The 16566-nt window shown below is 40.2% G+C and overlaps 1 long non-coding RNA gene across 1 annotated transcript; it reads right to left on the bottom strand.

Annotated features, from left to right (window-relative positions):
* Nucleotides 1-7864: 7864 nt before the first annotated feature.
* LOC110482888 (uncharacterized) lies at nucleotides 7865-11705 on the bottom strand. Its single transcript, XR_002467476.2, has 3 exons — nucleotides 11693-11705; nucleotides 11226-11321; nucleotides 7865-7966 (listed from the first exon to the last, which is right to left on the bottom strand). It is a non-coding gene; the product is annotated as an uncharacterized LOC110482888 (long non-coding RNA).
* Nucleotides 11706-16566: the final 4861 nt, after the last annotated feature.

Raw genomic sequence — 16566 nt, 5'->3', positions numbered from 1 at the left:
TTAAATGGCCACAAGCACACTGCTCTTCCTGAGGAATTACACCTTAAACAGACTTGTCTGTTTAATAAACCAGCCCTGGTCCCCTGCAGCGGTGACCTCTGATCCCAATAGCAATGCAAAGATTTCTTGTAGCGCCGTGCCCGCGCTGCTGCGGCCGAGCCGTGACAATGGCCAATGGTCCAGGTGCGACAAACTATTTCAGCAAGAGAGAGGCGGAAAAGTCTCTCCCTCATCTGTGGGGCATTTGGTGATTATCATGGCAGTGGCCATGCCTGGCGGGCGGAGGGCTCCTCACTGAAGCCGGCATTTGTCAGAGGGTGATGGGAGCAGGTAGCAAAAAGCTCCTTCCCAGCCCACGCGCGGCAGAGACGGGTGGTTCACAGCCCCGTGCTCACCTGAGAACACATTTGCTATCTCACCTCCTCCTCCCCCGCAGCCCTGAGCAAGGCAGGTGTAGAGAGCTCCCGGCGCCACGGGCGGGGGCTCCCTCCCCACGCAGTCCCTGGCAGGAGGGCGGCAGGAGGGCGGCCGGCCCGCACGGCCCGGCTCGGCCCGGCCCGGCCCCGCCGAGGCTCCCCCGCCGCCCCCTCACCTGCGGCGCCCCGCGCCGGCCCCGCTGCCAGGAGCTCCCGCTGCGGCAGGAGGAGAGGCATCCGAGGAGACAAGGGGAACAAAAGGACGAAATCAGAAAAAGGAATAAAAGAAGGAAATGTAGCGAGCACTAAAAACAAGAGGAGGAATTTTCCCCGTGGGGAAGAGAGAGGGAAGCGCCACTTACATGAGGTTTTCTTTCCCCCTACAATTTCTGCAGAAATTCTGACAATGCACGTGCCCGTTTTCCCTTTCCCAGCCCACACAAACCTGTTGTTGTTTTACTCTCATTATTTTACTTTATTGTATTAAAAATGCTGAATCATAAAACAGGGGTTAGTGAAAATGGTATTTATCTTCCAGAAATAAGCCCCACATTATTTTAAAGATCCCCACACTACTGCTGTTATTATTATTATTATCATCATCATGCATCTTGGCAGGTTGAAAGGTATCTCAGAACAGTAAGAATTCAGCAGTAATTTAACATCCCACAGCAGTACTTTAAAAGCTTCAAATAGCATTTTGAATTTTAAGTCAGTACAAGTGTAAATAAATGGATGCACTCCCACATGTCTGTTGTTTTTAAACTTGTGGTGATACTAAAATATTTGCCTAACAGCTTTGAGTTGTAGCAGAATTTCAGCTCATATATACACATGCATGTGATATTAAATTAAACCATTTGTCATTCTTTTTCCATAAAAGACACAATTTGGCTCCCAGCAAACCATTTGAAATAGAAAAAATGATGATAATGATACTACAGCTCCATTTTATTTTATGATACTATATTGATTTTCAAATAGACAATACATGTATTTTTGTAATGGTCTAAAAGAAGATATTCTTTTTATTTTACAGTCCTTATGCTATTACTTTCATTTCAATAAAGGATGGCATCTTTCAGAGATGCTACCATAAATTGCTTCATTTAATAAGTTGCTACGCAGAATAATAATGTTACACCAGAGAGCAGCACTTCATAATTTGGAAAAAATAACATTTTTCTTTTAAAAATATTCCTGTCTCTTTATTTTTAAATTAAAATTATCTTCCCGCTGTTTTCTTTCAGAAGGATAATCTGATTATTTTAAAATTCCTCTTTTTTTTTTCTTGCAAGCATTGGAACTTGGGTGTGACATAAAGGGGCTAATTAAAATGGGGAACAAATTAGATTAATTTCCACTGATATAATAGTGATATAAAAGTCTTGTTCTCAACAAGGCTCCATAATAGAACTATTTCATTTATGCCTAAGCAGGTTCCATATTCTGTGTAGTGAGGATTGCCAGCAGTGTCTTAGTGACAAGGTTTTTATTATTTTTTTGACAGTTTGATAGGAAGTCAGTGCTTGCTTCAGGGTTTGCAGTCTCTTCAAACCTGGATTATGAAGGCTACCATAAAAATATGGATAAAATACTACTACCTCCCTGAAGTGCCATACGTTATGGCCTGCACCCCAATGTGGATATTGCTTTTGTAATACTTGCAGACAACATGCTCCATATGCCATTAGAGCTGCAATTCAAATACTCAGTCACTAAGGAGTGACTGCAGAAGGAGTCTCCCAAGCTGTGGAAGACAAGGTCAGTCAAAACACAGAGCAGGCTTCAAATTTGTCACGAGTTTTATGCCTATGTCTATGGGTTTATCTGGGGTTTTCTTCCCCCTACAGACACCGATTTCAATAGAATTAGATATTTTAATACCTGTTTTTTTGCACGGAATAAATCTGAAATTTACAGTGAGGGATCTCTAGTATACGTGAGACATAAATACATGCATTATTTTGCACCACAAAAAAAAAAAGATCTTGCTGGAATGTTACAATATATTAATAGCATTGTGCCATTTAGGATCCTTTGTCAGGTTGCAATATGTCCTTATTTCCAAACTATAAGGCAGAATTTGCTTTTCTTCCTAACAGCATGGATGTGCACAGGTTTTCCTCTTCTTCTCCATTTCACAGGGTAAATCCTCCATATCCTTCACACTATGACATGAAGGCACAGAAATGCTTTCATCGCATAAACTTAAGATACACAAAGTTTATAATTTCCTTTACATTTATGCGGTTTTTATAATTTCCTTTACATGTATGTAATTGTAGGTACAAAAGACAGTTGCCTCATGCAACATGGTATCTCTTGAGGATGAAGTCAGAGCTAGACAATATAAAGAAAAAAATCTTTCAGAGGAAAGGAAAATCAGATATTGTACTCAAATACCAGCAGAATGATACTCACACAAACTGATTTGTTTTCCAGAATATGAAAGACTGGATCTGCTCATAGATAAGGTAAGGAATTCTCTCCAAGAACTTAACTTAGGTCTGAAGATGTAAGATTTGTTTTACTAATCTTAGGGGATGCATGGCTTTAAATAGCATCAGTGTAAATGCCAGGAACAGTGTAAGTGATACTTGGGGAAATTATTTCTCATTTCATTTATTTTTAAACTGGGCTTTCATAAGCTGCCTACTCCAAACACGTAACTCATCTCCATATATCAAATTGTTTTAATTTGTGTAGAAAAAAATATCATTAAACAGCTCAGGATACTGAAATCCTCTCTCTGCATACTAGGAAGCAAAATGCAAAACCTCCTATTATGGTCTGATTCCCATTTCAGTGCAGACATGGAAGTAAGGTTGGTACATTCTTCTCTTCTGCCATTGCAGAAATTTGTCTCTTCTGTTATAACTGCAAAGAGATCTGGTTGCTAGTTATGGTATATGTTCACTGGTGTTTTAGGCTATCTATAGGAGAGAAAGGAGGCAGCTGTTGGATGCCTCAAGAGACCTTCTGATGCAAAAAATTAACACTGTTTTGTATAGATCCCTGCTGGAAAAGGCACATGGTTCAGATTGTGTTAAATGATCAACATCTTCAAAGCCATCAGGATGCAGCATTTGACTGTCATTAGGAGATGGCTGTTAACTGCAGGTGAAGGTGCAGCATCAGCAGCACCCAAGTCCTGGCCTCACTGTGCATCTGGTGAGTGCAGTGAAGTGAGGTGAAAAGGACGTAGGTAACTCATCACACATCTTCAGCAATTTTTGGTAATAATATGTCTCTCAGCACCAACAAAGTGCCGAAGAGCAACATGTAATGTTCTTCATCATAGAAGGCCAAATTTTCATAATATCTAGCAATCTCAAACAGCAATGTACCTGCTGCACTAACATGTAATATATGTTCAATCACATAACTGGGCAACCAATAGCTTCTTAGGCATTGCTAGCAAATTACACAGACAATTGTGCTAAGTCCATGCAGAGCTGTAGTTAATGCATAGCACTCCAAAAGTAGGTACTGAAAGTCTAATTCATAGAGCTAGTTTTTTTAGAGACGTCCTTTTTTGCCACCTAAAATTACCTTCTTTTTGATCTTTAATTCCGAGTAACAAAACATGGGCACTCAAATAGCCATTAGTGCAAGCAAGCCAGCAGAATGGTAGCTTGATTGCATGTTCAATTTTCTGTGGGATATCAGAAAGCAAGTTAGTAATTTGGCCCTTTATCATTTTCTCTCTGTACATATGCGTAGGTGGGTGCTTCCACGTGTATGTATATGAATTACTATATCATATAATTACTTAATGCAATTAGAGTGAACACCCAGAACCTACACTCTTGTTTTTCTGACTGTTTCCCCTTTTTAAAAAATAAATTACTCACCCCAGTGGCAAGAGCCAAAATATTCTTTACACTTGACAATTTAGCTACCTTATGTGTTTTTCCTGGGGAAAAAAAAAAAGCCCTCTATCATTTATCATGTCATCTTATCACAGTCTCTTTGTGGGACGCAAATAGCACACTAATGTTTTCTTTTGTTAGAGTGAGTTGGCAATCTCCTCAGAGATGGAGCAACTACAGACAGCTCTTTTTTTTTATAATCTTCCTGACACTTGGATGAGACTGGCTTATCCATCAACATACAGTTGCTCTGTGGTAAGTCAAATGCCAACAGTCATTCAGCATGAATGGCACTTCATGTCCATTATAAAAAAATATAATTGAAATGCAAGAATTTTTTGGGCAAATATCTTACCTTCTTGTGTAACTCAGAATAGGTTTTTATCATAAACTGATATTACCAGTGTTATGAAAAGCAGAAAGAGCCTTGCATTTACCTTGCCAATTACTGCAGACTTTGAAAGATTTCTCTAAAATTTGCATTCCCCACTTCCTTGCTTGATTGCTTTTTCTCAGGTTGTGTGCACTGATCAAATATATTTGACAAATGCTTTAGCACTCAATATCTGCTATGCAGAAGACGAAGCTTAGTTTCTAGTGGTTTTTGGGATCAGAATTTTTAACAATAAAAGGGCGCTGTTCTGAGCTCAAGGGTGAAATGATCACCAGATGAAGGAGCAATTAACAAGGTAGCGTCTGTTAAGAACAGAGAAAAGTTTCAGAGCAAGTAGTGGGACCGTGATGTTTCTGTTCATCTTAATTTAACACCTTAGGAAGTGTCCATCTATCTACTCTCTATGAGTGTTTTATAATACCAAAAATGAAACTGAAAACAAAAAGTGAAAGCCATCCAAGGCTGGCAGATTATTTACTTGCTTACATATATTCAATTCTCCACAGGTAGCCTCCTGAGTGAGGCGAAGAGCCACCGGCTGATGGAGCTAACCAGGACTCCAGAGCTGACCAAAGGACAGGAAAGCTCTGCCAAGCTCAAAGACGGGTAGCGCTAGAAGGCAAAGCAAGCCCACACTTCTGAGATCAGTTCAGACTTCTGAGAGATCAAAAGTGGAAGAAGAAATCTTGTTCAGCAGAGGAGACATTGAGAAAAGCACCAGAGGTACATTGTGGTGGAGATCAATCAGAGCTTTACGGAATTAAATGCTCTTTTAGCTTTGCTTGATGGAAAAGTAAACCACCATAGAGATACTGTGATGTCTGTGATAAATATATGTCCTGAAGACAGAAAGCGTTGCCTAGGGGATATAACACAGTAATGCTAAATTACAAGCTGTTTTCCTGAAGGACAACACAGCTGCTTTCTTTAAAAAAATATATGGGGGATTCAAGCTGGACCTTATATTCATGTTTGGACAAAAGAGGGTAAAAGTACCCACTGATTATATAAAAGCTATCTTGCAGAACTAGTAGGATTTAAGGTGACAGATTATCTTTTACCATCAGGTGCAAAATGCAGTGAGTCACCAGGGAGCAAAATCATTTCTGTGAAGCAGTGTTATGCAGCTGGGCTCCAAGACAGCCTCCCTGCTGGAACACAGCGTGTGCGGGGAGGGACTGCAGAGCAGGTGAAAGACATACCAGAGAGGTTACACACAGACAGGACTGGTGGAGTGGTCAGCTGAGCCTGGCTGTCAGTCCCTTGGGTTTGGGGAGGTGAAAGAAAAACCAACAGAGACTGAAAGCAAACCTTGAATCACTGTCATGTCTAAAACCCCATAGTAATTGTCAGTAGCAGGAGCTGTAAGCTTCTTCCAGAGGAGGACATCCTCCCTGTCGTGCATGCTGCAAAGCATGCAGAGGCCTTAGTCGTCATGATGGTTTTATCCTCCTGTTTCAAACCCCTCTGTCTCTTATATATACCTGACATGCCACCATCTGAGATATTTGAAAAAACTCTTTTGATTTCTAAGCAGCTGACATTTTAAAGTAAGGTGGGACAGAGTGAGGAGGTAAAGGGAAAAATCAGAATACGTGCACAGTTTAAGCATGTTTGGCTCAGCAAACATGTCAGAAACAGCAGACACAAGTGATAAAATGACAGATCGTCAGATCACCTAGCAATCTCAGATCTTCAGTGTATCTTCAGGATCATTTTCTGTGTCTTTGAAATGAACACGAATTCTGTTAATGCTTCCCTTTATAAGCTGGCCCTGTATGTCACCTATTTCATATTTCTGTGGAGGTGTCACCTCTTGCCTCTAAGCCAGCAGTCTCCCATCTCTGGCTTAGATACACTCAACTATCCCCAGGGCAGATGTGTCTAGTATTTCTTAACAGCAGCATTTTAGGAAACAAGAAGCAATACCACAGACTGCTGAAAAACCCCTCAGCTAGAAAGGGGGTGATGCCAGAGATCTTAAATGGGGTAAAAAGAAAAGAAACAAGCTTCTGCTTTCTTTTTCAGGCCGCAGGAATTCAACAGATAGGGAAACAGAGTGTGGAGGAAAGATTGGAAACTAGTGTCACAGGTCACCCAGCTTTCTGGAAATCTGCAAAAGACCAACAGTGGGACACTTTATAAGAGGCAAAAATTGTTTAACACAGGCAACAGCTGGAGCAGGCTGAGGTAAGAGCAGCAGTGAATGAGGATTTGAAAAGAGACATCACATGTAGAGGGGATGACGTGAAGGGGCATATAAGGAGCAGAGGATGGTGGGGAGGGAGGGCAGGAAGGCACAAAATACAGGAGCTGCCAGAAGAGGGGATGTTCATTCCTTCTTTGGAAGATATTCTTGATACACAGATACAGGCTTAGAAACTATTCCATGAAAAATCAGGGTTATGGCACTGACTCCCTCACAGGCTAGAAAAATACAGGCTTGAAAGGAAAAGGCCTTCAGGGTAGGAGGGTTTGTTATTTAGGGTTTTAAACTGACAGAATCTGCTGCTGACTTGTAAGGTGGGGAGGTATTAACTCCTGAGAAGGAGGAACAAAAGGCAAGGATTGCAATCCTGTGAGAAAAGACAAGAAGCATTGCAAGTAGAGGTGGGCTGGTCCAGAGGGGGGGTTAAGGATATTCATCGAGTGCTTTGAGATGAAACATGCTGTGTGTTCGCAAAGGTGTCTGTCAGTCAAGTGGGGGAGCAACATTATGACAACCTCTCTTCCAGGAGCAGCAAAGACCAAGATTTTATTCCCTGCAAAGCCAGCCAAGAAATTACTGAAATGGCTGTTTTAACAGTCAAAGCTAGCAGGGAGAGAACAAAAGAACTCCAGATGCATGTACACACATATCCATCTATCTATCCATGTTCTCCTTTGGCCTCCCTTGAGCCAACTTCCACTTAAAGGAAGTCTCTTACATTGGTGAGAAAATAGGCAGCAAATTATTTTGCTGCTGTAAAACAAAACTATCTTCATTTCAGGGAGGGGTGTAAAATGGGTGTAGTTTGCATGAAAATTTCTGAGTCTAAAGCACATGGAATGGCAGAAAAGAGGTTAGATTTCTTTTGAAGGAGCCACTCTTGTTCCACGAATACCAGCTTGCTGTCTTACTGGCTTACCTCTCAAAGAATGGCTGTTGCCGTGGCTCCATGAGACAGACAGTCTCAGGTCCCAGAGGGGCTGTTCTGAAAGCCCAAAAACACACAATATTGCTGCACTTGCTGTTTTTCCCTTGTCAGTATTTAATTAACAAATACAAACGCAGAACTGTGCTGAAATTAAAAAAAAAAATAGTTCAGTTTGGAAAAAACTTTTAATATGAGGAAGTTGCTTGTTAAACAGAGAGAAATTTGTTGTTCAGCTGCACTCAAAACACAAGAAAAGGGAAAAAAACATTAATGTGTGCCAGGGCAAAAGAACCACTGTCTTGGCAAGAAACGGAAACATTTGCAAGCTTCTGAGTTAGTATTTGAACAATGGGGAAGAAAATGAACTAGAAAAACTGACTGATGGGCTGCTGAGAAGAATCTTCCTCCCCATGCTGCACATACTGATTTTAGTGTTTTCTTATATCCAGATAAGATAGACTGATGGTACAACAAATAATACAAATAATATACAAAAACTGTGGTATCAAGAACAGAATTTATAGTGGCGTGCACTTTTTGAATTCAATGGCAATCAAATGAGCAACAAAAGTATAATCAAAGTACCACTGTTCCTTTCAGAAGATCCTGAAAACTCTGTAAGCTTTCTCACACAGTTGCTATCCCAGTATAGGCTGATACAAAATAAAAACCAAAACACCAAAACCAAACCAAGCCCTGAATTCTTGGTTGAAGATCAAGGTGAGAAGAAACCTTAAGTCTGGCTGTCAAACATCTGAAGAAACAGGTTTTCTAGTGTTTGCTTTGGTCATTTTCCTATGGTGGATAACTTCAATAAATTACCCTTAATCCTTCATCAGAAGTTTGCCCTTCTTCAGTTTTATCCCAAGTTCCTAGTCAGCAACTTCTCAAACTGACCTTCACATTTTGGAGTTATCTTTATGTACTGCAGGTGAAGGCAAGAATTCCCTGTTGCCAAGCTATTCATTAGTATTTCCTTTTAATCCTTTTCCTATACAAAACACATTTCTAAATATTGCCTGCATCAAAGTAAATACTTTTAAATATACATTCTTAACTTGGGGCTGGTGAGAGGTAGGGCTGCAACTGTTTGCAGTCCAGGAGCTTTACTGGCTCCTTCTTAGCATGAAGGTGACAGGTCAGAGCGTTTGTGCACACAAAGTGCATCCAGGTCTTTCCCAGCACCTGTGATTCCTGACCTTCTACAACCAGTTTGCTTCTAAACACTTTGAAAGCAACAGCACCCTATTCAAACCCTCAGTGTTCCTGCGTTTGCTAAGCAGTACATTCTATTAGTGAACGCTGTCACTGCAGGTTAAAATTTTCAGACGCAGGTGATACAATGCACTGAGAAGTATTGGCTAGGGGAAGAAAGCCTGTCATACATAGCAGGACTACTGATAATGTGCAGTGCATTACACTACAGCAAAAATGACTAACATCAAAGCTAAACAGGAATGATTTGTATGGTTGAGACAAGTAGAATAAAATATGTATTTTAAATAAATCAGTTTTTAGGAACACCAGGCACAGGTTAATCCTTTATAAATATGTTCACAGAGTACATTAGACACCAGCCCGCCTACACAAAATGAATGCAGCACACACTCTGATGTATTACAGAGGCAGGATAAATGAGGGAACTCTTCTGTGTTTGATCTGGTTCTGCTCTGTAATTCAGAGATACTGGAGATGGGTGGTGAGTTTCTCATTGATCCCAAAAGAACCAATAATGTTGAATCCTGTGAAATGTAAGCTTTGTAGAGGATTGGAGGCTATGTACGAAGGACATTGTAGCTTTAGGGGCATATTCTCTTCTCTAGAATGTGTGTAACTGGCATTTAGAGTCATACATATCCCAGGGAAACTAGACCCTGTAGCTTAGCAATACTTAAAATGCATACCTAGCTCCACAGGCAATTATATCACTCTCATGGCTACATCTGCATCCAGTTATCAAAAGATAGATTTCCAGTGGATAATAAATGAACCTGCAAATGAATATCTTCAGAATTTTGAAACAATGCTAAATTTGCCACACATCAGCATTTAAAAATGCAGCAGAACAAAGTCAGAACATCAATCCAAGTCTAAGATGTTTAGATAGAAAACACAGAGCTAGCACATAGATACGGAAATAATCAATTCCATTTCCCCACACACCCCCATTCTTTCCAGCTTTTTAAAACCACTTACTCCAGTCCTTGCTTCTGTGAACTGTATTTTGCATGTGGTGGAGGTGTTAATCTACAGTTACTGCACAACAGGGTTGTGAATTTTAGCTAATGAAAGCTTTTAAAGGCACAATGAAATGTTCAGATGAAAGGCAACAAAGAAGTGTAAAATATTATTGCAGCCTAGCCTAAGTTTTACTGAGGGCATTCTTATGCAGGATGGACACAGCATAAATATGTATTACAGATGATAAACTCCCTATAAAGACTAACTCCCACCCCTGAAGCTGCCAGAGGCAAGGGATGGCAGTCTTCTAAGACTTAATAAAGTCTCACAATGTTTTCATCCTGTTCCTACCCCCAGGAGCTGGAAGAGAACCCCTGTATTCATCTGAATCCTTAACAAACAGCATGTCCATCCCAGCGTATTGCTGGCACAATTAGATCACAGGGAGTGCAGACTGGGATGGTTCAGTGAACAATTTAAGGCAGAGGCAAATACAGGAAGGACAGCAAATGCTGTAGTCCTTGTTACAGCAGTTTGGCATACAGTAAATTTATAGTGTGTATCTGTATGCTATCTATGGGAGAGTTAAGCAAAGGGGCAGAAATCTGCTTGTCATTTTCCGTGATAATTTTTGCTAAAATCCAAGTAATTGTGCATGATAACAAAAAGGAACAATTAACACAGTCTGTATTTTGCAAAGGTGAGAAAGGGATAGCTGTCAAGAGGATGTGGATGAAATCACCAGCAACTCGTTTGGAAAAGAACTAGCACCAAAATAAATGTACAACAGCTTACCAGGCAGAGAGGACAGGATCTGATGTTCTGAAAGATGGTTTGATCTGTTACGATGGGAATGAAGTCTTCAGTTTGAAAAATATTATGCTTCCTAGGTCTGCAAAAGCTAACATTGTTCTAAAGACTGCACCTCTCTGATCAGCTGCTGTTTCACTGATCATAGTCTCAGTGATCCGTAGCCCCCTTCTTTTTCTGCCTCTGTTCAGATAAAAGACTGCAGCTTAATTTCAGTTATTATTTGCATGTTTTTCTTAACAGTTTACTCTCAGCAGCTTCGGATTTAGCCTTATACGTCCTGTTGTTTGGGAAAAGGCTAGAAAGATAATTTTTAGATCAGTACCTAACATTTTCAAAGTAATAGCAGGCACCTCATGCATGCATCTCATGTTCCACCCTTTTGGTAAATGTATTCTAACACGCTACTTACCTGCTTTAAAAGGACTGGCATGTTGAACCAGCTGGCCTTTTTCCAGCGCTATAGCTTTTCATGTTGTATTCTGCTCCTCCAATTTCTGTATTTTCCCTGCATTTAGCAAGACAAAATGCAGAAGTTTAAAGGCACGTAATGTTTATGTGACAAAATCTTGCTGCTAACTACAGTATTACTGACAGATTAGTTTAATGCAATAGCATAATGTAATTTAATTATAGTAATAGTGCACAGCTACAATCTTACTACTTATGTCAGATTGTGAGACATTCTCTTTTAAAAGCTTCATCATTATTATTTAGTTTTTGATTTAGTTCCACAGTGTCCCCCCTTCCTCCACATAAAGTAAATTAATTTCATAGGTGTAGAACAAGAAATATTAGGTAAATTGCTCTCATTTTGCCCTAAGAATTCACAATACTAACTGAAAACCTATTTTGCATCATTAGAAAATAGTCAGACACCCTATAATGAAAGCTTGTAGCCTTCTGTGCAGTATGTCCTCAGACCTGCATTCTGCAGTTAAAAAAAATGAAACATCAAAAAACAACACAGGGAAAAAAAAAAAAAAAGACCAAACAGGAGCATTCCACCACATCTACCTTTTGTATTTACCCAAGAGCTTTTACTGGAGATTGATCCAAAATCCTGTGTTAGCCATTAACTATTTCTACATTCATGTAAACTATTGTAGTTCAGGATTTTTCAGCCCACAGCTTCCACTGATTTCAGCTGTGGCTGACAGCAATTCTCAAAATCCAACCCACAATAATTCCTATTTCTAAAGTGTTTTCTATCTGATGACCACAGAATTTTCTATCAGTGTTAATTTAGCCTCCAGAAAGGCAGAAAAAATATATCTTCAGCCAGCACAGCTGTATGCAAAGTGAACATCTGTCCATTGCCAAATTCAGTTTAGCCAATAATAAAAAAAAACCACTTTATTTTCTTTTCCAGACTGGATCAGACTGCAAGGGAAAGCCTGGAGAGGATTTCTATGCTTTAAAAAGAGAAACAGGGGAAGACTGGATTTGCTAAGGTCACCGAGGAAATGCGTGGCAACACTAGGAAAATAACTCAGCACTCGAGCAGCAGAGATACCATCTTCACAGCCAAAAACAGATGTTTTTTCTCTGCAGTGTGACATAACAGCATAAACAGAGTTAGTCTGTGGATTTAGTGACAATGAAGTTAAATAAGGTTAATTTCTGAGTGGCTGAGAGATGTTGTCTTTTTCTAATTGCATCATGGCAAAAGCTCTTCTTGCCTTATGTCAATAACAAGAAGCCAGGTAATGTGAATCAGCCAAACCACTGCAAATCACTGCTTTTTAGAGAGGGGAAAAAGAAGTACCCTTGTCTTGAAAGTATACAAAAATAATCCTGCTGTATGCTGACAGGTTGCTGTTCATTTCCAAGCTTGCCCAAGGCTTTGTATGTATTTTCAGTGTATACAATCTTTTAGGTGGGAGGCTAAAGCTACAAAGGGTCTTGGGCTCAGTACTGTAATGCTTGACTCTTAGGGGCTCTTTCAGCTTAAGAAACCCCTACCTCCACACAAAAAAAAAAAAAAAAAAAAGCCAGCATCTCTGCATCTCTATGTCCAAGGAACCTGCATTTCTGCTTCTTTCAAGGGTTTTGGAAGATGACTACAGGGTGAGTGGACACACTTCTCTCCCATTTTGACTTCACAATGTGTAAGGGTGTGTGGAAGTATCCATGCCTAGTGGCTCCTTTTAGTACAACACACCAACATAAGGAGTAAATAAGTCATGCTAGATTTCCCCAGTCCTTTTAAAGCCTCAACAATGTCTTTAAGAGCAGTTCTGTGCCATGAGAGAGAAAAACGCATGGCCGTTTTCCATTTGATTTTGGGTAGATGTTTCAACCAGAATAAATCTTTTGAAGCAAAAGATTTTTAAAAAATCTTTTATAAAAGATTTTTGCTAAAAAATTTGCTAAAAGCTAGCCAATTTAATTGGGCTTTACGATACCAAAGACGACCTGTCACATTTACAGCACCTTTAAAAGCTACAGCTAGAAATATAATTATATGCCAGTTCATTTTTGCATTCATTTTGGCATGCAGCAGAACCCCTTTCTCTAGCCAGTCTCTGCTATTGCAGCAACACCCCGTGCTTAGCAGCAACCTGGACTTTGATAGAAGTGGCACCATTTTTACACCTTTATGCCCTGGTGTTATTTATACTGTGTACCATTTGCTACCAAAAGCCTCTGCATTTCTTAAAGCTTTGTCTCAGAAGAAAGAAATCCGGGTCAAACTCCCCTGCCTGAAAGCAAGCTGGTGGGGGATTTAAACCTTTGTCTTAGCTCCACATCTTAGGTGACTCTTCTGAAGATTTAAGGACACTATGAAAACATTGTCCTCGTTGCTGTGTTTTGCATGGAACTTTATAACAACTGAAAAGCAAGAAGCTGTTCCCAGCCAGTAAATTAGGTCACTTCAGCTGCGTTTGTAGCAAGATGTAGGAAAGTCAGTTCCTCCCATTGATAACATTGTTCCCTTGCCTATAGGTGTTGGTTTGGAAACAAACATAGAGCTACAATTTAAAGTGAAACTCATTATTCGTCTCTCAGCTATTTTTTCCCCTCTTATTTTGTTTCTAGTTTAACCATTCCAGTGCAGTGAACAACTTCTGCGCTGCTGTGAGCTTGACTCCTAGCCTCAAGATCTCACCCTCCCCAGTGTTGTCTGGATATCAATTCTTTCAACCCCCAGTCCTTCCTCACAGGTAGGAAGCACATCACAACTCATTAGTAATTTACTGCTACAGTAATTTTTATAATTACTGCCAGGAGGCCTCATTAAATTTGATCTAATGAATAAATATTGTATTTTTCAACGTGATTACCAGAACAGCTTAAGCTGTGTGCCATAAACAATTATTTTCCTCAATATGCAGTATGTCAGTGAGTATTGATTTTTATTTTGTAAAGAATTTACTGTATTTCTATCCATGGCTATTAAGTAATAAATAGCCAATCCTCTGAAGCCTCAATTGCCATAGAGCAGATGGCAAAACAGAATTTGGAGTATCTTTTGAAAAAAGTAAAAGAATGCACGTTAGTGAAGATAAAGGGTTTGTCTGGAGTTTAAGAAGGAGTGCCCCAATGTGAATGTCTCTCTTAGCCCTCAAGAAAGCAGCCTGCTCTAGTCTGGAGTCTCTGATGTATAAGGCTGTGATATAAAAAAAAAAAAAATAAATTAGGATTTATTATTAGGATACAACAAAGCACTTTATCTCAGAGAACTAGCACATGAACAAACATAGATGCTTTATGTTTCATTTGCTTTTAGAGCAACTGCTCAGATGGAACATTCTTCTAACAGGTTCAAGAAAAATGAAGAAATATACAGTATGCTGAACATGAACCTATAGTTCAAACCGAGGCCGTAAATTATATTTACTTTCCAGCATAATTTATTCCTTTTTCTCAGCAATTGCAGACTTTAGCACATGAAACTGTAACCAAGCAATGAACTGCAACAAAAGGCATGCATCAGAGGAGCTCAGGACCAGGAGGAAACCCTCTGCATTTTTGTCGTGTAAGAATGTCTTCTGCACCTCCAGCTATACTGTACCATATTAGATAAATCTAATTCCCTAGCTAAAGCACTACTTAAATAATTTTAAAGCAAATTTATCTACCTCAATAAATAGCACTGCTGGTCTGTGCTATGAGATTTTCTTTTAAAACAAGACATTCATTTACGGCAAAAGTAAAAGGGTTGTGAGTAAACCTAGGGTCACTAAGGGCAATTCATATACCTGAAAGGATTTTCTCCTATTTAATGGGCATTTTTGAATTGCATTTTCTCCCTTGACTGTTTAGTTTAAGGAAACCTGGAAAGTCTGGATATTGTTAGCTCAGTCTCCCACACTCGGTCTCCACACTGGGACATGGCCTCCAGTAGATTTCCCTGGGCTGAGCAAAGTGCAGTTACCAAGCTGGAACCATGCATCTCCAGAACAGCCTCTCTGGCTCTCACCAGCACGCAGACATTACCTCCAAGTAAACCACAGGCAATTCATTCTACACAGGGCCTCAGGACTTAGATCCACCTTAGCTGCTGCTTTGTTTAACAATATTTCTACTTCAGGACACTTAGCATTTGCTCTCACAAGGCTCCTTACACCCAGGTTCCTCTTGTGACAGATGTAAAGGAACCTCATTCTCACCAACAATGGTTGTGGGTCCCAATATGTAAAAAGTATAATGTGGTATCTGTCCAGGGAAAAATAGAAGCTACCTTTCAGCAGTCAGGCTTAATTAGCAAGTTAGTTAAGCCTGACATCAGCCAAACTGTTCATCTCATTCATCACTTTTCTTCAGAACTGGAAAGAAAAATAGAAATCAAAAGCTAGACATAAGGTTTTAGAAACTGGAAAAACAGATGGGAATAAACCAATGGTACGTAAGAGACTACAATATAATCTCAACTCCTGTGCACAGATATAATGTAAAATATACTTACTAGTGAGTATGTGTCATGGTTTGACACTGGCACAATGCCAGTGCCCCCATGAAAATGCAATCTCTCAATTGAATGCAGTGAAATGCAATCGAGAACAGAGCAAAGCAGGCCCAAGCTTAATAACAAGAAAAAAACTTTATTAAGCTACTACTACTATACTACTATAAAAGGAAAAAGGAAGAAAAAAAAAAAACACACACAAAATTCAAAACAAAAACCTTCCAAAGCATTCCTCCTCCCACCACCCAACTCCAACAAACCACATCAAGACACAATCTGGACCCCAGTCAGGTTTCCACCCTCCAGACAATCGATACTCAGTCCATCGAGGGAGAGAGGAGTCCCTCCCGTGGCACAGACCCCCCCAAGAAACATAGCTGCCACATTCTGTGCTTCCATGTCACACATGGCACCACCTGGAAAAAGTTTGCCATGGTGACCCTTCTCCTTTCCATGCACAGTGCTCTCACCACCAATGCATGGATGGACAGACTGCTTTTAGGATTTTTCCTTTCAAGGATGCTCTGCCAAGAGGGGAAAAAACAACAGTTCAGTTTCTCATTTTTGAGACCACAGTCCCCCCCCATTTTCCCCTGGGGCCGAGGGTCCAAGAACAGAGATCTTCTTTTCTTCTTCTCTGAAGACAGGGGCACCACCACAAACCCCCTAACTTTTCTCTGTTCGCTCCACTTCTGTCTTTTCCCAGCTGAAGCAGGTCTCTTTGGCTCATCAGCATCCTCCTAAAACACAGTCTCTCTTGGAGGAGATCAGTTCAGTCTGTGGCTACCAAGAAAAAGTCCAGCCAAAAGCCACTCCATCTCCTCCCACCTAGAATTTCTCC

Source organism: Lonchura striata, chromosome 8 (genome assembly GCF_046129695.1).
Source record: "Lonchura striata isolate bLonStr1 chromosome 8, bLonStr1.mat, whole genome shotgun sequence".
Taxonomy (NCBI): domain Eukaryota; kingdom Metazoa; phylum Chordata; class Aves; order Passeriformes; family Estrildidae; genus Lonchura; species Lonchura striata.
The sequence above is the reverse complement of the archived record's forward strand: the minus strand, read 5'-3'. Positions and strand labels throughout refer to the sequence as shown.